The sequence below is a fragment of the Sciurus vulgaris genome (assembly GCF_902686455.1).
Source record: "Sciurus vulgaris genome assembly, chromosome: X".
NCBI lineage: Eukaryota > Metazoa > Chordata > Mammalia > Rodentia > Sciuridae > Sciurus > Sciurus vulgaris.
This window is the reverse complement of record NC_136471.1, coordinates 47,385,480-47,400,899: the sequence shown is the minus strand read 5'-3', so window position 1 is coordinate 47,400,899 and position 15,420 is coordinate 47,385,480. Positions and strand designations below refer to the sequence as shown.

Below are 15,420 nucleotides of genomic sequence, written 5' to 3'. Positions count from 1 at the left end.
GCCTTTATCAAGAACTGCAAGCCAGGAGCTGCTAATTAATGCCCCCTGGGCCCTTGCCTGCCTGAATCACCGTGGCCCTCCCCCTGCCCATGGCTTCTCACTTAATGCAAAACCAGGCCTAGTCACCAGGCAGGAAGGAGAGATAAGGGGGGAGAGAACTGCAGAACAAAAGAGACCTTAACCTATAAAAGATGTAGGGTGCGCTCACTTCTTGGGACTTTAGAACATCAGCCATGGCCCCCTTCTCCCTGCCGGGAGAAGTCTGTATTATTACCTTTAAATAAAACCTGCTTAATATGCTTGCCTTGGCGTGCTTCTCTAGTGTTCAATCTTCAACTTTAGAAGGAGCAGAACTCGTCACCAGTAAACGGCGGTATCATTACCAGGAATTTTATTGACATTAAAAAGGAACTTAGAGGAGTATTATCAGTACACAGGGCTCTTACAGATGAGCTAGCCTTCTGAAGGGAGTGTGCAAAACACACGCACTGTGCTAAACAGGTAGCCATCTGTGGTAGAAAGCTAAAGCTGTCCATAATTAGTGACGGAATGATCTCAGAACACCAAAAGATGTCATTTGTGGAATCTCCAAGTCACTTTCGGGAGGTGGACCTAGAATAATACAGTCATTTAGTAGGCAGACACCTAGTCAGCTCAACCATACGCTAGTTTATCCTGGGGAATTCTTATCTTTCATTTCTGATATTTTCTTCCATGGGGAGGAACATCCATGACTAAAACACACCTAGCCTCTCTGCTCACTCACTCCTGCTCTATGGCAGGAATGACTTACATGATTGGTGCATCCAGAAGGAGAAACCCACTGCACAGCCCAGGTCCTCTCCTTCAACCCTCTTGGTTGTAAACTTCTCCCCAGTCCTTTTCTGCTCTGCCCCTCAAGCGTGTGTCTTACAGTAACTCCACAACTCTACCCCTATTCCTGTTCTCCCTGGATCCCCAACTATTCTCATGTTCTTCCTCCAAAATGCTTGGGTCTTCAAAGGGTCTCCAAAGAGCCCCCTGCTCCATATTTGAGGTTTAAACCAACTCGGAAATATGACCAAAGAATAAGGAGAAAAGCACATTGATATTATTCCTTTAAAAAGCGACATTGGATAATGTGACTTAGACTTGATGGTACACTGAGCTTCTATTAATGAACCCTAAATTTTGACTGACTTCCCCAGCAGTGTTGCGTGGGTATAGAGACAAAGTGTAAGAGCTACAATGTGCTTCTCTCTACTGTCTTGAGGAGAAGCCCCAATTTTGCCAAGAAAAGTGATTTCTTTTTCTTAAGGTTATCTGTGTAGCAGGAGGCAATGTTTTAGGACAACTCTCAAAAACAAAGACAGTGGAGTGGATCTGACACAACTTTCCTTTGTACATATATGAATACAGCACAATACATCTCCACATCATGTATAATCACAAGACCGGGATCCTAATTAGAATAAGATATACTCCATGTATGTATAAATATGTCAAAATATACTACTGTCATATATATCTAAAAAGAACAAATAAAAGTTTTTAAAACACTTCTCAAAATGAATAAAAAATACGCATTTTCCTGATTGCATACTCACCAAGAAACCTGCTAAGATAATGGTTTTCTATATAGTTCATAGACCCATATGTAGCAATATCCTCTCAGTTGCTTAAGACTACTTATTAAATAGCAGTGGATGCTCATCTGATGAGAGGGGATTAGAATCAGATTTTAAATTCTAAGAATAGGTGGGGAAAACACACACACACTGAAATTTTCTCCTAGAACTCTCTTTAAGAAGGAATTCACTAATGTTCAGAAATCTACACACACATAAAACAAGACACATTCTAGTCAAAAAATGCTAACAAAGTACTTCCAAGTCTTCAAGGATAAGAGAATCGCTATACAATCCTATGACATCAGATCACAGAAAAAATATGGAAAGTTCAACAAAACCATGCTTTTTTCAGTACTGATTTCTTGTTAACAAAATGATTCTCATTGATTATCTCTCAGGAATCTGTGTGTTGAGCAGGCCAGTTGGGTGTTTTCTGCTCCGTCTGGTGTCTCCGACTTACGCCTATAGTCATCTGGGACATCCTGAGAGCTCTGTCACACAGATGATAAGTGGTGCTGGTATCTGCTGTGAACTCATTTGGTCCTGTATACCAGATGACTTTGGTTGTACTCCAAATAGCCCACCATGTATAGAGCTGCCAGATTAAACTTAACTCAGTTTCAATTTGAATTCTACATAAACAAGGGATTATTTTCACCTCTTGTGGCATGCAAATTATTTTGTTTATCTGAAACTGAGATGTAAATGTGTGTCCCTGTACTTTCAAGTGCTAATCTGGCATCTCTAGGTTTTAACACCTAAGAAGACTCTTCCAATGGTCAGGTCTAAGGAAATCATGTAGATCAGATTGGCAATAAGGTCAAAAGCTGGCATTATATGGTTGTGATGGATAATTTTATGTGTCAAAAAGTTAACAAAGAAGTAGGTGATAAAACATTGATCCTGAGTGTGTTTGTGAGGGTATTTCTGGAAGACATTCACATTTGAGACAGTAGACTGAGTAAAGGAGATCCACCTTCCACAACACAAGCAAGCACCGCCCAAACTGTTGAGGGCTGAGACAGAATGAAAGGGCAGAAGGGAAAAGTGGTTCTTTATTTTGGAGATGGAACTTCACTCTCTTTTGCCCTTAGACATCAGAATTCTGGTTCTTGGGCTTTGCGACTCTGGGGCTTACACCAGCAGGCCCTCAGATTCTCAGGCCTTCAGCCAAGGCCAGATACCACTTTGACTCAGTCACCATGATTCTCAAACCTTCAGACTCAGATTGAATTGCACCACTAGCCTTCCTGGTTTTCCAACTTGCACATGGCATGTCATGGGACTTTCTTGCTTCCACAATCACATAAGCCAATTCCTATAACAGATTTCCTCTTACATATTATCTATATCAACATATCCAATTGGTTCCATTGTAGAAACCTGACTAATGCAAACAAAGAGACAATAGAGCTTCACATACACTATTGGACCTGGTTAGCAATGAACTGTGGGCACATTAGGCTACGATGCTAAGATGATATTAGAGTTTGCATAGGAGATATTCCCTGGAAAGCTGATGTTACCATGAAGGAATGTTCAGAGCTGAAATGATCGGATCATGGGGGCTCTAACCTCATCAATAGATTAATCCATTTGATGGAATAATAATTTGAATAGATTGCTTGCTGGTAACCGCAGGCAGCTTGGGCAAAGTTGGAGGAAGTAGGTAACTGGCGTGTGCTTTTGTGGATTGTATTTTGACCCTGCCTCCTTGTATGCTCTCTCTCCTTCTCTCTGCTTTCCAGCTGATATGAGCTGAGCAGCTTTTCTCTGCTATTCACTTCAGCCATGATGTTCTCCCTTGGGCCTCAAGCAATGGGGTTGACTGAACATGAACTAAATTTATGGAACCTTGAAACCTTCAGCCCAAAATAAACTTTTCCTCTAAGTGTTTTTTTTGTTTGTTTGTTTGTTTGTTTCTTTGTTTGTTTGTTTTTTACTGGCCATTGAACCCACGGATGCTTAAACATTGGGCCACATCCCCAGACCTTTTTATTTTATTTAGAGACAGGGTCTTGCTAAGTTACTTAGGGCTTTGCTAAGTTGCAGATGCTGGCTTTGAACTCACAACCCTCCTATCTCAGCCTCCAGAGCTGCTGGGATGACAGGCATGCACCACTGTGCCCAGATTCTAAATTGTTCTCGTCAGGTACCTTGGTCATAGCAACCAAAAGGTGACTAATACAGATAGATCCTGCAACTTGAGCTCCTACATAAGTAAAAGGAAGATCAATTCCATGTAAACAGTAAAACAAACCTTAATCTTTACCAAGAAGAAGCCACCAGGAGAGATGCTTTCACTTTAACTAATCATGTGTATTCTTTTTGTTTTGCCTCTGTAAGCAATTTATGAAAGCTTTCCTCTCCAATTTCCTCTGTGAAGCCAAAACCTCTTGTGGTTTGGTGCTGACCAATGTGTGAATATTTGCCTGCTTAAGTAATCTATCTAAAATTTTAATGTGCTTAAGCTTATGTTTGAACAATGCTTGTTTTCTGAGGTTCATATGTTTTATCTAAATGACGTGAATTTATGTTTCATAAAGCAGTTCTATTTCTACCAACATTGGTGTGCCAGGTGAGGGTTTAGAGAAGGATCACAGGATGATTCTCACCTGCAATCAGGTTATGGGGCCTTAGTAATGGGGAAATTCAGGAGCCAAATAAATTCTCTGCTCCAGGGAAGACAGAGAGCTATTATTGTAAAACGGATTGTATAGAGGAGGACAGCTATATGTTCTTCACTTTAGTATCTGGAATTATCTCATGACAATCCTGTTAGTGAGATATCAGTATCCTCTTTTCATGGTAGTATGTGACTACAAAGCACATCCTCCTGACCACAGTGCTAGATGTCCACGAGGCTAGTCATCAGGCCCACTGCCAGAGCCAGGCAGAGAACCTCTCAACCTCAAATTGCTCTGTGATGCAGGGGCACCTTGAATTGTTGGTGGCAAACCTGAATCAAATGATATCAGGACATAGTGCTATGATGTCCAATCTTGGTTCTTCCTTTGTTTACCCTTACTACATTTCCAGCAGGGTGTTAGACTTGGTGCTCCTTTCTCTTGCCCTCGCAGAGACAGGATTGGAACAGAACGTCTGAAGTCAGTGTTTCTTCCATCCTTTATGAAAACATAAGCTCATGGCAATAATGGGGTTGTTCGTATATGGTAGGGAAGGGAGAGTGTCTGCAGACACAGAGGGGAGGAATGCAGATTTTTTCCAGACAGACATGAGGTGGGAGATCTACCAGTCCCTCCAAAAGTAGGGAACTGAGCACATTCCTGGGGTGGCTCCTGGATGGACCATCTAAGGTGGGCATCCAGTCATAAGAAGATTTTGGATTTGGATTGAGGGATAAATGGTATGTTAACTATTTTTTTTTTCTTATTGTTTGTATGCTTCATGTTCTGGCATTTGGACCCTTGCAGACTGGGGTGGACTGGCCCTCCCAGGGTTAGCTAATTCTGAGACCTAGCAAGCAACTCGCTTGGCATATTCAAACTAACCAATCCAGAGTCCCCATACTTTGCCATACCTCCTCTCTTAGGCCCTTAAACTCCAGGCTGATAATCCTCCACTGCCATCGTACCAATGCCTGATATGAGACAACCGAGGGCAACTCCTCTTTTTGCCAGCTTTTTCGCTACTGTGAATAAAAGGCCTGACAAGAACAATTTTAGAGGAGGAAAAGTTTATCTGGGGGCTCATGGTTTCAGAAGCCTGAGTTCATAGCAGGCTCCATTCCTCAGGGCTGGAGGTGAGGTAGAACAATATGGGAGAAGAGTATGGCATAAGGAAGCAGCTGACATGATGATCAGAAGGCAGAGAAAGAGACTCCACTTGCCAGATACAAAATGTGTACCCCTAAGTCATGCCCCCAATGACCCACCTCCTCCAGCCACACCCTACCCACCTTCAGTTACCACACAACCACATCAGGGAATTAATTCCCTGATTGGGTGAAGGTTCTCATAACTCAATCATTTGTGCTATAAACCTTCTTGCATTGTCTCACACATGAGCTTTTGGGGGACACGTCACATCCAAACCATAACAGCCCCTAAGCCCTAGAGCCTGATGAAATTTTTCAGAGTACTAATTTCTAAGCTACTTACAATACCATGTCTGTTCCTTTGCATGGGGAGCACAATAAAGACCCCTGCTTTCAGTTCCTCTTTCCCTCTGCCTCTCCATCTAATCTGCTGCTTTCCTGTGTGGGCGTGTGTGGCTCGAGGAGCAACTCACTCCTCCTAGCAGTGCTGAGTTACAAACTCTCTTCTCAGTGGTGTGGGTCTCCTGGTCTCTTGGCCTCACCATTCCTGAATAGTAATAAAACCTAATTGCAGAACAGCGCCTCAGACATGGGCTTGAAGGCGCTAGGCTGGCGAGGGAAGTGGTCCGCTTTGCCCTGAGAGATGCAGACAGATGAGTGATGAAGGCAGGAACGCCCCCGCCACATCAGGAGGATAAATTCCGAGGAGGGAAACTGCTTTCTCGAGTGCACGAAAATTTAATTTGGTGAATATGTCCTCTCGAATTGAACTGCACAATCTTTTTATTAGTGTAGAGTGCAATCAACTACCAGAAGAGGGCAGATACTTTGTAAGACTTGAGAAATTTATGGGCTTCACAAAATAGTTAATATTGCTTGCCTGATATTCTGATTTTGGAATGTTAGATTATGTTTTCCCTCTTTTCCTATAAATTGCATGGTTCACATTTATACCTCAGAATATGTCTTGGAATAATTCTTGAGTTTGAAAATAAAACCTGATGACTGAATGTGAGTTTATGCTACATCCCGCTTCAATGGAAAATGTGGGGAGGAGAAATCCATACACTTCTGGAGGAGAACAAATTACACGACCTCTTTGTAGAAACACAGGAGGACATCCATGAGAGAGGGAAAAAGTGAAGTTTCCTTGAACAAATGTTGTTGTAGTTAGAGTGGAGAGAGTCCCAGGTATATATTTCCCAGGAAATACGCAAAAATTTTTGTGGCATAACAAAGCAGCCCCAAAGTCACCTGATTACAGAAACATGGGATACACACTTTTCAGAGGCGGAAAGACAAGCTGCTGCCAGGAGTGGTGGCACAGGCCTCTAATCCACCAACTCAGCAGGCTGAGGAAGGAGGATCACGAATTCAAAGCCAGCCTCAGCAACTTAGCAAGGCCCTAAGCAACTTAGCAAGATCCTGTCTCTAAATAAAAGATTAAAAAAGGGCTGGGGATGTGGCTCAGTGGTAAGTAAATCACTCCTGGGTTCAATCCCCAGTAACCCCCTCCCAAAAAGAGCTGCAAACAGGCACTTGCTCTATGATTTCACATATATATTTACAACTTAAACACATGCCAAGAATCATATATTTTGCATCGTTATCTCAAAGAAACTCTGTGAGGAAAGCATCATTATTGCAATTAACAAATGGAAAAATCAAATTCATTGATGGAAAATCACAGTTACAGAGTCATCTAATAAGGAGCAAGGAGCAAGAATGGTATTCTACCTCTATCCCTCTCCCAAAGAGCACCTAACAATCTCCATTACCAATGAATAATGTCTTGTACTTAAAAACTTGTAGCTTAAATGATTCTAGTATTGTGTCCAATCAGATAATTATCAACAACTCCTCCTTGAAGAAGTTGGTAGTGCAGAATAAATCCCAATGTAGGGCCCTCTGGGTGGTAATGGGACTAAGTATGAGTGTCAAGGGTTCATGATTCCTGCCTCTTTATTTGCACTATCCGTTCCAGTGGGGATCAATGGAGAACTGTTTCCCCAACATCAACTAGAATATCAAATAAGCAGACAGAAAATGATGAAGAATTTCCAAAATGAAATGGTTTAATCCTTTTCCTCTTTCTCATCAAGGCTCTCCTGCAACACTGAGAGGCCCCAAAGCTTGATTCATAATGTAAATGGGAGAATGTGCTGCTTCTTTCTGCTACATCCAGGTGGTCTCCAGGGCAGGTGTGCTCTGGTTTAGGAGCCGTCATCACTTCTCCGGGAGAGGAGAAAGTTAAGCCAGGACAAACATTGGTTGGACTCTACCTCCATGCCATGTATTCTGAAGAGGATTTCTCATTGACCCTTACAGTTCTGTAAGAGGGGCATGGTGGGTCCCTTGAACAAGTTCAGACTGACAAAAGCTAAGGAAGGATTCCAGCACCACACATCAAGTAAGGGGCAGGAACGGGGTTCCATAGTTTGCTTGCATTGGAATGGTACAGGCATGCTCAAAGGAGACAATATGGCCCACAAGGGGCTCCAAAGTGGCTCTCAGGTATAAGGGGATGGTACATATTATAATGGTTTGTGCCACCACAAGGGACCACAACACATAGTTAACAGTCCATCTATGATAAAAACATTTCATATTCTGGACAGACTGTGTGTGAGGGAAACAATGGAAAAAATCCTCCTTAGGGGGTGAGAAAGGACAAAGAATATTGCATGCCCATGAACTTCATGTCAATGACTGGCCACCAGAGCTTAATGATGGCAGACACACAGAGGCTGAATGAGAGTAACAGGTGTTTCCTCTAGGACAGATGATCTGGCGGGGGGGATTTAAGGTTTTTAAACTAACAAAACCAAATAATACCCTAAAGTGTATCTCCCCTAAATTGAATATGTATTTAAATAGTTTATTAAATGTACAGTTTAAATAAGGTTATAGGAAGTTGGGAAAGCTTATATAAATCAAGGAAATTGCATTGTTAATGCCTGCTCATTCGTGGTGCCCAGAATCTCACTAAAGCTTTGTATCCTGTTGCTGCCAGGAATCTGAGGCTCCGATCTCCCTGGAAACTCACATTCCAGGATGTGCCACAAAAATCTGGATGCTGGCATATCATTAGAGTGAGATGACACAGCCTATAGAATAAGAATGCATAAATCCAAAATGATGCACACAAATGGCTGAATCAATAAAGAAATGTGTAAGAGGAAGCGAACTATCTTCATCCATTATTTTCCAAGTAACACATGCACCCATCTGTCCTTCATGAGGTGAAGATTAATTCTGATTGCAAGCCCTGAAGGCAGAACTGACTTAGTTACTTACTTGCAATGATGACAGTAAGCAGATGGATTACAATCACTGTCCACTGAACAATCTTGGTAAACATCACCTTAACTAAGTGATGAAGGTTAGTGTCACCAGTGATGTCACATGGATATCACGTACTCCCAGATACAATATGATGAGGAGGTGCTTCAAATCTCTGGTGTTTCCTCTTAAAAACCATGCCCATGGTCCAAATCAGTAGAAAAACAACAGGCTCAGTTGGTGCTCCTCAAGGCTGCCAAGGTCATGAAAACAGGCTGGCAGTGAGTCTCACCATTAAACAGTGAGTTATCATATGTGTGATATGTATCATATGTGTCATATATATATATATATATAGTCCTAGGTACACACTCAAGATAAATGAAAACACATGTCTACATATAATCTGGCACAGAAACTCATGTAGCACTATCTTTCACAACAGTCTAAAAGTGGAAATAACCCATGCATTTCTCTGTTGATGAATGGATACATAAAATGGAATACTGTATTTTTCATCAATTAAAGGAACTAAATACTAATATAACAGGGATGAAGCATGAAAGCAGGTGAAGAAACCAGAGGTAAAAAACCAAACATTGTGTGATTCCATTTGTATCAAATGTCTGAAGAGGCAAATCCAGAAACACATACATACGTTTCCTAGAGTTGAGGTTGGGATCAGGGTTTAACTGCAGTGAGCACAATGCCACATTTTAAGGTGATGGAAGTATCTAAAACTTAGTTGTTTAAATTTATACATATACTAAAAACTACCAAGCTGTTCCCTTAAAATGAATAAATGGGTAATCGTATTATTTCAGATTATATTGCATGAAAGCTGTTAAACTACAATACTGGCTTGAGCTTCTGTTGTATTGCAATAACACTCAAACTTTGTTCTTACCAAGTTTTTTATGCATCTGTATTTGATAACCATGAATATGAATAAAACTGTGGCTTTATCCTACCCTGATGACTCTATGTCCTGTGTAACTCCAAGCAATGGCTTTCCATCCACCATGCTCCCTTGGGTTGCTCATTTGGGTAAAATCCATTTTACACCTCATCACTTCCAATTGCCCCAGTGGTTTGGTTTGATAGTGGGTCCACTAAAGGGTCCAAGGCCTGCCCTCTGAGACAGACTATCAGCACTGTTACTTTCCTTACTCCTCTGTGGCCTTAGGCAGTCTAAGAAGCACCACCTTTATGAATGTCAGGATGGCAGACCTTACTAGAGGGCTCCAAAGGTGCACACCCTTTGTACCCACACTTCTCTTTCAGAGATGGAACAAAGGATGTCGATAAGATCAGGTTAGAGGGATGCTATGCTGAGAATTCCCTTCCTTCACTTCCGGGTCTGAATGTAGGAAGGGAGGACAAACAGGATGAAAAGCGATGAGGGGCCAAAAAGAAAACTAAGGAAATGTTCTTGACACCACATGTGACACATGTGACTTGTTCTGCTCTGTTGTCATATTATAATTCTCAACGACTGTTGCTGGGTTCAAACAGAATACATTCATCTTGCCTTTCAAACAGTGATATGAACTGTCCTCAAATAGTGCCCTTCAGCAGTATACACTGTGAAAATGCCATCCACACAGGGTTGACAACAGGGACTATCGAAACACTCTAAATAATACAGGGTTGTAAATATTATTTTACGTCCAAAGGATATAATTCTAAAAAGCAGCAAAAACAAACCATAATGACAACAATGATGTAAGATTCCTTCACTATCAGATTAGCAATGATTCCGATTAACTGTCATGTGTGGAGACATAGGTATTTTCACACTTCCATGCTAGGAATTTAAATTACTAACAATATTTAGAAGTCATTATGCTAATAGAAATGCTTGCAAATACATTTCCATCAGTGTGGATGCAAATGTGATTTTTGTATATGCATATGTAGTGTTAGCAGGGTATTAAATATAGCATTATTTGTCATAGAAAAACATGTGAAGAACCAAATTTTCATTTTTTTGATACTAATGAAATTGTGCAGTATCCACAGTGAAACACCCAGTCAAGGGGGAAAAACCCGGAAATTTGTTGAAAATTTAAATGTGATAATAGAAATATATTTTCCTGGAAAGATGCCTATATTAAGGGGAAAGTTTTTTACAAAGATGATAAATGATGTGGAACTTTTTTTGTTTGTATGTCTCCAGCTATTTATCCAGAAGTTTCAAAGCATAAAAACAGAATATTTTTGATCCTCTCACATAGAACTTTTTGTACACAATAGTGCAGACTTTACTGTTTATCTGGAGCTACTCAGTATCCCTGTACATTGGGAATGTCCCCTTTTATAAACCAACTTCCAGAAAGCTCTGTTGGGCTTGATCGGAGTCCCTCCCACCTGCATTCCTACATCAGCCCCTTTCAGTTACAGTTCAAGATTCTGTCACGAGGTGTCACCAATGCATTTGCATTATCAAATGTCTACAAAGAGGCAGTTGTATGGAGAAAAATAATAACTCAAAACCAAGATTATGAACCTATACATGAAATGATGATTCTAATTCTTAAAAAAAAATTGAAGATATAGAAGAATACTGAAAAAATGTACCATGAATCACCAGGTAGCTCTAGGGTGCCTGGTCAGTCACCAGTGGGCACAGGGCAATGAAGAAGTGGAAGGTAACTGAGACCATGGGTGCAACAGAGCTGGGTCTGGGCAGTTCTGTCCAGTGTTATGGAGAGGGGATTAGAGAGAGGAGGTGGGAAAAGGTCTTGACAGAATATGTCAGGGTGGGGTAATGGAAGACAATGACCGTTTTCTCGGAAAGGGACCCTTCTGCTCTGTAGCCACCTCAACCTACACTGAGAGGGTAGATACAAATTAATGAATGCCAGGTAGATTTGGGGACAAGAGCAAATGAAACTGTGTTGATATGCATGTGAAATTCCTAAGCAGAACAAGTATCATATTCAACCACTTTGTAACATTTGTTACTCTCAAAATGTATGCCTTTACATTAAAATATATATGGAGCCTGGCACACTGGCGCATGCCTCAGCAAAAGCGAGGTGCTAAGCAACTCAGTGAGACTCTGTCTCTAAATAAAATACTAAATACACCTGAGGATGTGGCTCAGTGGTTGAGTACCCCAAGTTCAATCCCCGGTACCAGAAAAGTAAAATAAAGTTATATGTGTGTGTGTAGAGAGAGAGAGAGAGACATATAGACATAGCTTCAATGCCACCACTTGATCAGAGTAAAGCAGACAGGTGGGAAGAAGGCAGGCCGTGAACTTGACTTGATTGGATCATAACTCTATAGTTGTTTTGGAATATTTTTTTTTACCTCTGTAAAAAAGATTCCAAGAGTTTCCTGGAATATAAGACAGCACATTTTCTGGGATATTTCAACTTGAGATTGAAAGTCAGTCCTGGTGTGAACTGAAGAAAAAGCTGTAACTGTGCACTTTACTGGATATGGTAGAGAGAGAGAAACTACAATCGCATATGCAAAGTCAATTTCATTTTTCTACTTCATTTTACCCATGAAATTAAATATAATGAATATTTTTCCAAAGTATGGAATATAGGTGTACCCTAATTTTATCAAACTAAGTTGTGTCGTATATTTCAGACTGCATGCAAACCAGAATCATCAACAACATTAAACAAAAAGAACTGCAACAAAAGTGTGCTGATCTGGCCAATGAACCAAAACACAGGGAACACAGTAAACAGAATGATTTCACACAAAATTGTCCTATCACAAACAAACACCATAGAAAAAGACAACAGCATTACCTTTGTCCATGCAATCCAAGGTTAATAGAGAGTGTGAACTTCCATTCTCAAATGACTCTAATGAGGTAATATGACCCATTCTCTGGGTTGTCAGAGAAGGCAAAGCAGAGAACCATGATATTCATCCTTGTTTGGCAGAAATGAGCCTCCCACCTCAGAGGGTCAGAGGAGGCCATGTACAGATGGATTTTCACCAGCACCTCACACCTAAGTGACAGCAACCTCCATCCATGCCCCACCTCCTGCAAGAAAAAAAAAAGAAAAAGAAATAAGAAAAGACATATCTTTACCAAATTTCAAAACGGTAAACTTTAGAGAAAAATGGGAATCTCAGAGTCACACTGGCATAAATAAAGGAATCGATTAAGAAAAAAACAATGACAAGACTCCTGCCCTATGCTCAAATGTCAGCTAATAAGATTACAAAGAATACCAGAAATGGAGTCATTGACAGCTACAACAGCAAATGATTCAGGAAAACATTCTCATAGCAGTTACTGAGTAATGGTGATAAACATACTGACCCAGGAAATCTGGGAAAAAGTAAACCACACTCTTGTCTTGTTCCTAAAAAATGCTGGAAAATGAGTTGGACTGGCATAGTACACAGTAATTAACTTTAAGGATACTTTACAATACACATTCCGGGCAGCTTCAGCAATATACAAATTAATACATACACACATGCCCAAATACACAGACTCAGCCTCCTCACCACCCATGACTCCAGGAATTTTCTGAGGTGAATTTACTAGAAGTAAAAAAGTACAACTTCACATTTTCAACAGATTCAAATATAACACAAGTAGAGTAAAAAGCTATTAAATTATATTACTTTAGTGGTTGATTTTTCAGAAGATGATTTGTAGTACTGAAACTGGGACATTTTTTCCCTACTGTCAATGCATTGGTCATGATTTCTGAAAGCTGATATGGAAATATATGTATATGCATGTTGAGTATCAAATACCCTTTACATTATACAGTGCCCCATGCTTTCAAATAAAAAGATTCATCAATATCTATTATTAATTATTTATTTAGATGGTTCCGTGAACATATAATAATTACAAATGCTATTTAAGAAAGAATGCCATTTACAGTAGCAACAAAATATATGAGAAATTTATAAATAATCTGTGACGGGCCCTGCCCATCTGCCATTAAGTCTGAGAGCTAAGATGGCGCTGAGCGGAAGTTCCTCGGAGCACTTAGGTGGTAAACAACTCTCAGGAGGTCTGACAGCGGGAGCATGAGATGCACGGGAACACCGCATGCCACGGGGCAACTGCCAATGGACTGGCTGAGTCCATGTGATGTGCACGTGGACAGGCTGCTGATTGGCTGATGGGCTCTATAAGGGAATGGTTTCTGGGGTAGAGGGAGGAAGAAGATCTACGGGAACTCTGTAAGAACCTGGGGTAATAAAACTGCTTGAGGAAGATCGTGTAAGAGTCGTCATTGCGAGCGACAAGTGGTGGCCCGTACGGGGAAGCTCTGATCAGAACCTCGGCAGTCCAGGGCAGCCGGCTGGTAAGTACTCCTTTGACTCCAAAAAGGGAGGAGGAGGCTCCGTTTACGGAGGATAACTTTCCCCAATCTCCTTGGAGAAGAACAGGGGGCTCCATTAAGGAGGATATCTTTTCAGTATATATAAGCTAGAGAAATCGGGCTGGTCCTGATTTGTCAAGATGGGGAATAGTCCATCCCACCCATTGCATAAAGCATTAAAAGCTTTATTAAAAAGTAGAGGTCTAAAGCTCAGGGATAAGACAATACAAGATTTTCTTGAACAGATAGATAGGGTGGCACCATGGTTTGCAGTATCGGGGAATCTCTCCTTAGCAAGTTGGGATAAACTGGGAAAGGACGTAGAACGCGCCGAAGAACAAGGTACTGTCTCAGGAGGGATTCGACCGCTCTGTCGGCTGATTCGTGCCTGTTTGGAAGAAAGGCGCTTTAGAAAAATTGTGCAGGAGGGTCAGGCAGCTTTAGACAGTGTAAAAGAGGAACGTTCAACTTCCTCTAAAGCGGCCAGTGAAGAGGATTCAGAGTCAGAGGGAGAAAATGATTCTGAAGAGGAACTAGAGGCCATCTGCAAGCAAATGAAAGACCTAGAGTTAAACAAAGAGGAAGTTTCACCTCCTCCGTATAACCCTTCCACGCCCAGTGCAGGAGAAGGTGCCTCCTTTAGTTGTCAAATGTGGAGGGAAGCGGGGACTTTCTTAGCAAGTCAGGCTTTTCCAGTTTTCCAACCGCAAGGAGGGGGGAATCGATACCATGAACCTTTGGATTTTAAAACGGTTAAACATCTTGCGGAATCAGTCCGCATATATGGGTCATCAGCTGCTTTCACTGTAGCGATAATAGAAAGTTTACATCGTTTTGCCATGACCCCAGGAGATTGGCAAAATTTAGTTAGGGCCACTTTAAATCCTGGTCAATACTTGGATTGGAAAGCTTACTATATAGAATATGCCACTGAACAAGCTGCACGTAATCGAGCAGCAGGGAATCCAGCCTGGGATATTGACATGTTAACGGGCCAGGGAAGATTTGCCAATCAACAGCTTGGATATCCGCAACAGGTGTATGAACAAATTAACAGACTCGCTACCCAGGCCTGGAAGGCCCTCCCTAACAAAGGAGAGATACCTGGTAATCTTACTAAAATTACTCAGGGATTGACTGAACCCTTTTCAGACTTCGTGGCCTGTGTAGTGGAGGCTGCAGGTAGAATTTTTGGGGATCCTGACGCGGCCATGCCACTTATTAAGCAACTGGTCTATGAACAATGCACTAAAGAATGCAGACAGGCCATTACCCCTTACAAGCATGCCCTGGGCCATACTAGTATAGTGTGGAATATTTCTGAAGTGTTTGAAAGTCATGCTTTTTTCAATCGCTCAGGACAAAATGTTACATTTGGTCCCAGTCCAGTGTGTCTTGTTTCACCTTTTTTGTTTCTTGTGTCTAA

General features: G+C 41.3%; 1 long non-coding RNA gene across 1 annotated transcript in view; it reads right to left on the bottom strand.

The window, feature by feature from the left end:
- Window positions 1-396: 396 nt before the first annotated feature.
- LOC306651851 overlaps window positions 397-15,420 on the bottom strand; it is a 92,274-nt gene continuing 77,250 nt past the window's right edge. Inside the window, exon 5 of the long non-coding RNA XR_013761215.1 lies at window positions 397-12,685. This is a non-coding gene — a long non-coding RNA (uncharacterized lncRNA). The remainder of the gene's footprint in view (window positions 12,686-15,420) is intronic.